This window comes from Uloborus diversus, chromosome 8, assembly GCF_026930045.1.
Source record: "Uloborus diversus isolate 005 chromosome 8, Udiv.v.3.1, whole genome shotgun sequence".
Classification (NCBI taxonomy): Eukaryota; Metazoa; Arthropoda; class Arachnida; order Araneae; family Uloboridae; genus Uloborus; species Uloborus diversus.
In genome coordinates, this window is record NC_072738.1 from 141633076 (window position 1) to 141640221 (window position 7146).

Consider the following 7146-nt stretch of genomic DNA (forward strand, 5'->3'; position numbering starts at 1 on the left):
CGACAGTTGAAAAAATCTGCACTTAGCTATTGAAATCTGTTCTCAAAATGATTTGGCGAGATTCCGGCTGGTCGCTTTGATAATGAGTTAGTGTCCAATCAACACAAAATAAATAAATAAATCCATTAATTGCATCAAAGTTACATTAAAATGGAAAATCATCAGCCAAATCTATTTATTATTTGCCAATTTAATGTGCGAAAATCTTATTTAAGATTTAACTTGAGAAAAGCCTTGAACAGTCAGACAAAAAGCAAAAATATTCAACGATAAACAATTTATTATAGCTAGATGGGGAGTTGAGATGATACACTAAATACTGTATTGAGTTGAGGAAAGCCTTCGAAAATGGAACTAAAAAGCTTATAGCTCGTTTTTTATTCTACTTAGAAATTTCGAACAGGTGCCATCTTCAGAAGAAAAATCAGAGCTTTCTATGGACATATAATGTTAGTATGTGCAAGCATTTTTTCACCCCCAAATTAGAGAATTTGTTGAAAATCGTGTTTTATTACCCCCTATGTGGGGTTTTGCCCCCCATAACGGGACGAAAACTACCCTATGTGTTATTCTGATGCGTAAGCTATAATATTATAAAGTTTCATTAAAATCCATTCAGTAGTTTTTGCGTGAAAGAGTAACAAACATCCATCCATACAGAAAAACATTCGCATATATATATTTTTTTTTGACTTATCTCGGGCATGTTTAGCAATGCTAAACAACCCCCATGAATCCAAATATCTGCAAAAAATCCAAGAACAGCAATGGGTCACTAAGGACCTCATCCTTCGCAAAACCCAAACAAGATAGAATGTGCTCAGGTGAAACCTCTCCGGCAGAGCACCAGTGACACTCCGGAAAAGTCTCGATATTCCCAGAGAATCTAAGAGCTTATATTCGCATATATAATAGTAATGAGATAAGATTTGTTCACAATAAGTAAATAATGCCAAGTTTTAAACGAAATAATGAAATATGCCAACGAAAAACTTAATGTTTTTGAATATTACTTGGGAAATTACTAATACCGGTATTAATACCGGTATTCCGGTATTAGTAGAGGAGCTATGGTAGAAAATATAGCCGGAAAACTGCATTTTTTGATAAAAGCATGAAACTTGGCATGAGATGAAGACAATGTCTTTACAAACATTTTTAGAAGGGGAGGCATTTCAAAATCCCCCCCAAAACCCCCCTGGCGGCCATGTTTGGTCAAAAATACAAAACAACTTTTACTACTACTTTTATCACTGTATCTTCTTTTGTGGGTTCTATTACGCTTACTAAAGAGACTGGCTTGAAAAGCCATCAAAATGTGTCTTAACCTCCTAATTTTTATAATAATTTTAAAAACTTTGATTTTTTTAAACGAAACTTTAACTAAAGTCTTAACTAAAGTTAAAACTAAAGTCATTAACATTTCTGAGGGGTTGTTTGAGAAATGTTTTTTTTTATGCATTTTAAAGCACTATGTTAAAGAAAATCAATTCATTTATAGTGGAACCCAATAATCCGAACCCCCGAAATCCGAAACATTACAAAATCTGAACATATGTTTCAAAAATTACTAATAAAAACTGATTACAAAACTAAAAATAAAACTAGAAGTAAAAATCATAAAAAAAGCTAGTAAGTTTTTCAAAATTTGAAACAAACATTTGAATTGTTATTTAAGAATGAATAAAATACCTTGATTAGTTTAAACAAAAACAATTTTCATTATCGGCAAAAAAAAAAAAAAAAAGAGAACTTCAAACACTTTTTTCGCAATTTTTTGGAAGTTTCACTCACATCCTGTTGTTTTATAAATCATATTTGCTCTAGAAAAATAAGGGGAGTGGGGCGGGGAGGGGGGGGGGCAGAGATATTTTGTTCATAGAACTCCAAAACTTAATCATTAAAAGCTTTAAAACAAATTTTAAGTTTTTTCTTTTCTCATTATTAGACAGTTTGAAATATTTGTTCTATGTCTTAAACGATGTAAGAGGACTAACATTAATTGCTGCAAATAAGAAGTTGAGTGCTATGTTAATAAAGCTAACAATATTGTTCACAGAATCAACTCCTTCAAAATTTCAGTAAAGATATTAAAGTTCGTTGAAAGCTGTGATCTATTCAACATTAACATTAAAAGCCCCAACTTTAATACGATGCTCCAAAATTTGAACATTGGGGGATGGTGCTTTCTTTCTCAGATTTTTAAGTTATAAAAACTTCTTTGTCAAAAGTGTCTTCATTGCATCGATGTGAATCTTTTTTTAAGAAGTAGTTAGAGACATATTATTATACACTTTAGGTATGTTTTTTTTCTCATAAAAAGAGTAAAAGCTTACTAGTGATCAATCGGGTAACGGAGAATTAACAACAGCAACAATAGTAATAAGATGAAGAAATTTAAATTCAAACTTTAAATTTGTTTCTATTAGAAATATGTTGTACTGACATTAATTTCACCCATTTTCCTTCAAGTCCTCATTCTCTTATACCCTTTGGAAATGGTTTCGATTATGCGTGCTCAGTCATAAAAAACGAGGTGTATCATGGCCGGATAATTGGACAGTTCGGGCAATTAGAGTTCGGATAACTGGAACCCTACTTTAATACAGCCCTAATTAAATGTATCTTTAAATTCAGAAACCAGTAATTATGTCATGAGGGTGGAAAATTTACGTCTGACGATTTAAAATTCAAAAATATCGATTTTTTTTAAAAACCACTTTTTGTGAAGTTATTTTTCAAATTAGACGTTTAATGGAGCTTTAAACGGTAAAAAATATAATTAACATCTATGGAGTGATACATCCAATGATTAAAAAAATTATAATATATATTTTTTAAAGCGCCATTTTTGATTTTGGACCAAAAATGGCCGCAAGGGGTTGGGGGTTGAGAGGGGTTTTGGAATGCCTCTCCTTCCTAAAATATTTGTATATACAGTGTCTACAAACATGCCAAGTTTCAAAATTTTATCACAAAATGCAGTTTCTTCCTCCGTAGCCCCCCGACTATATCACGTTAAAAAATACCGAATACCGGTATTGCACTTTTAGTTCGGTATTGCAATCCCTACGCACAATTAAGCCGCTTACAGTGTGACCTTGCGGCGAAATTCAAAACTAGCGTTCTTATCTCATAAACGACACGAGATACGGGAAAATGGCAACAAAAATTTTTCTGCATCGTCAAATTATGTAAAAAAAGACATCTCCCGCACAGTGACATGAAAGTTAGTAGGTGTGAAAAAGTACCGTTGTTTGATCACGTTGAACAAAACTGCTGTTTCTGGGAAAAGAGTTTTATCGATATGCAACGTTCAAAAGGGTGCATTTCAGTAGAAATTCACATCTGGATACGGGACAGCACTTCTCATTGCTCATCGTACTGCGTAAAAAAGTCTCGTTGCAGAAAACTAGTGCCCAAGCTTTAGCTGAGTTGCCTGATTGATGTTTGATTATTTTATTCTGTAAATGAAAAAGATTTAATCAATACAAGTTGAAAACAAATTAGGTGTGGAAATCACGTTCATTACAGTAAACCTTTCCCGAAACATTTTTGTTGAATTTGTGAATTTAGTTATCTTTCTATATTTACTTGAAAGTGAGATTTTGCTCACCTTATCATCAATTGTTTTACGACATTGCAACCAACGAATATCATAACGTATTCATAAATGCTAGAAACAAGGTTGGATCCAACACTGTCTTGAAACCGAAATGGTGGATAAGTCGGCCTGTCCTTTTATTGGGGTTCTACTTAGAATCTTTTTGGTAAGAATACATCGCACACCGAGTGTATGCAACATCTCAACCAGTATTACAGAATTTGAATCCGTATTAGCGTGTTACTTGCCACAAAAACTAATTTTGTGCGCCCGCAATTTTAGAACCAAAATGTCGGATAAGTCAGCCCCACTCCCCCTTATATACATAGTAGCCTTAAGTCTAAGGGTTCTTCCCAGGTGAACGTGGTGATTCTATACAAGTTACCATATCCGACGCCTTGTAGTTGGAATGCGTTTTACGACTACTATTTAAACTCAACTGTGCAAGAGATGGCAATTCTTGCTTAGTTTGTTGATAGTGAACGACTTTGTAGTTGACGCCTTCCTCGCACCGTTTCTGAGGTAAGAACCATAATTCCATTTTTTCCCGCCAGGTATCGCTGTAAATGCTTTTTTGTGGAGTGCATGGCAACATTACTAAATCTAGGCCTTATTTTTAGAACTAATGGGAGTTTAATGGGGTAGCAACTTACATTAGTGGCACCCTATAGATTAGGTGTCGTCAATCCGTGGCACGTGGATCACCAGTGTAGCCTGCCAAAGATATTTTAGTTGCCCGATCACATTAGCTACCTATTTTTTTCTAGGAAAGTTTCTGAATTAATTTTACAGTGTGTACCAATCCATGACTTAGCTATGTTGTTTTATTTTTAAGCATGAAAAATATAATGAAACAAGTTTTGTAAATAGAAATTGTTTTTATGATTAATTTGTTGTAATCAGTTTAATTTTGGCGTTAGTTCCATTAATTTTCATCTAGAATTATCGTAGTAACTTAACCTGTAAATAGTTTCTTATAATGAACATACAACCCCCTTACATTCGAATGACTTATCTGGTCCACTGATAATATTTGCGAATGAAATAAAAATAAAACATTTAAAAAGAAATATATTTTTGTGGAACTTTCCAAAGCGGTATAAAACGCTGTGCGTCTTGTGAATGAAAAAGAGGAAAGTACGTTTTTTTCTAACTGTGGAGTCTCGTTTTCAGCCGTTGCGCTGGAAAATGTATTAGCCTTTGCGCTGTGTTTTTGCGTACTTTGACGTAAATACGTGTGTTACCGTTAAATTTACGGTGTTAATTGATATCTGCCTAATTGCTATGGATAATTTAGCAGTTGTTAACGATATTTCTTGTGCATAGCTGTAAATAAATTTCCTGTGTTTTCTCAAGAACTGTGTCGTCATTTAAAGAAAGTTTGAAATTGCAACGAACTCGTAACAATACATTTTGTGTTACGAGGACTGCTTCAATTGTTACAAGGGCACCCATATAGGGGGGCAAGGAAGGGCTCGAGCCCCCCCCCCTTTGAAATTAAAACTTCCTTGCTTTTAGTACTTTTTTCTTTGCAAAAATGTAAAAACATTTCTTCTCCAGCCATTAATGAATAAGTTATTGAAAATGTCAAATTTTAATGACTCTAATCTGTCCTGAAATCAGTTTCTAGCTAAACCATGGTGAAAATATTTGAGCTCCCCCCCCCCCTTGCAGCTTTGCATATGGGCGCCCATGAATCGTTACGAAAGTGCATTTAAAATAATTGGGAGCCGAAGCCAAATAAGAGAAAGATTTAGTGAATGCCAAAAAATCGATGTTTTGATACAAGAAAGTTCGTATAGTTTTGCATTAGCATTTTAAAAGAAAAAAAAACTGATGCATTTTTAAAATTCAAAGGGAAAAAAAGAACCTTAATAAGAAGTTCAGAAAAGTAAAAAGGTATCGGAAATCAATACGGCCAATGACCCATCACGTATTCAGCTAAGCAAAAAATAAAAATAATCCGTCTTGAACAGAACGTATTGGAAATGATCTATAAAACTAATTATGCATCTTTTTAATTAACGGCAAGGTAAGAATGAGGAGACGCTGAAACTTTAGAAGCTACGGAAGATTTAAAATTCTTGCTGTGTATTGAACTGGAAAATTAAATTTTGGCTTCTCCATGTTATGTGACACTAGCAGATATGGTATTTCTACGAATTTCCCAACTTTCTTGTTTTTGCTTCGTTGTGCTTTGCGGTTTGCGTAAATTAAAACGAGCCGAAGATTCATCTTAGACGCATATTTCTGAGAAACTAAATTACATTTGGTTTTGAATGTTTATAGCTAGGAAAGAGTTAACAGTAAGTTTTGTCACGTAACTTGCTGGAAACCAACTGATAGATATATTTTAAATGGTGATGAGCTAACGACGCCAAGTAAGATCGGGTATAGTTGGTATACTTTTTACTTTCTTCTATATCTAATATATAGAAGAAAGTATTGGATTCGTGCAAATTTTCGAATTTCGAATTTTGACGGATTCGAACGTTTTGAGGTGTGCTGAGTCCATTTCGACTATTTTTGGAAAATGTCTGTCTGTCTGTGTGTGTGTATGTATGTGTGTGTGTATGTATGTGTGTATGTGTGTGTGTCACGTCTGTGTGTGACCAGTTTTTTGTGGCCGCTCTACAGCAAAAACTACCGCACGAAATCGAACGAAATTTGGTACACATATGTGCCCCTATGTGAACTTGTGCCCATTGGTTTTTGGCGCGAATTCCTCCAAGGGGGGTGGAGCAATGGGACGTTTTTTGAGTTACGCGTGCTTGCTATTCCTCAGGAAGTAACTGGCGGAATCAAACAAAATTTGGACCATATGTTGCCATTAACAGGAACAGGTGCTGATTCAATTTTGGTGGCAATAACTCAAACGGGGGTTGAGCTATAGAACGTTTTTTGTCGTCAATTGTGACTGCTGTATCTCAAGAAATAATGAACGGAATGAAAGAAAAATTTATCGGCAAGTAGACCTTAGTGCAGTGCTTCTCAACCTTTTTTACTTTGCGGCACACTTAAGAGATTTCTAGATCAACGGGGCACAGTGAACTTAATTTTGCAATGGTAATATATAAATGTTTTTATCATTCACTAGTAAAAAGACGGGAGGTGGGGGCTTTTTTCATATGAATAAAACAATTATAACTATCGTAGTGTATTTAAATTTATTTAGAAAGTAGAAATATTTCGAATGTATTGAGGTTGATAATGAACAACAAAACTACTTATATCAGACTTCACAGAAAATTATTCTTGATATGCTTCAAAGCATTTCTGTAAAACATGTCATTAAAGTGCACACTGCAGTTAAATGATTTATCAAAAAATGTTTCAAGAAAGAAGCAAGCAAAAAATTAAAACCAAGCGCCTAACTTCCGTTTGACACTAATGAGACACTTGAGCTTGCCTTGGATGTTTCTACTCTACACTGTAAAAACGATTCAGAAACGTCCCTGGAAAAAAATAGACAGCTGATGTGCCCAATTGATGCCAGTAACATTCCTCGCTAAACCCAGGAAAGTTTTCCGTTAAAATTCAGT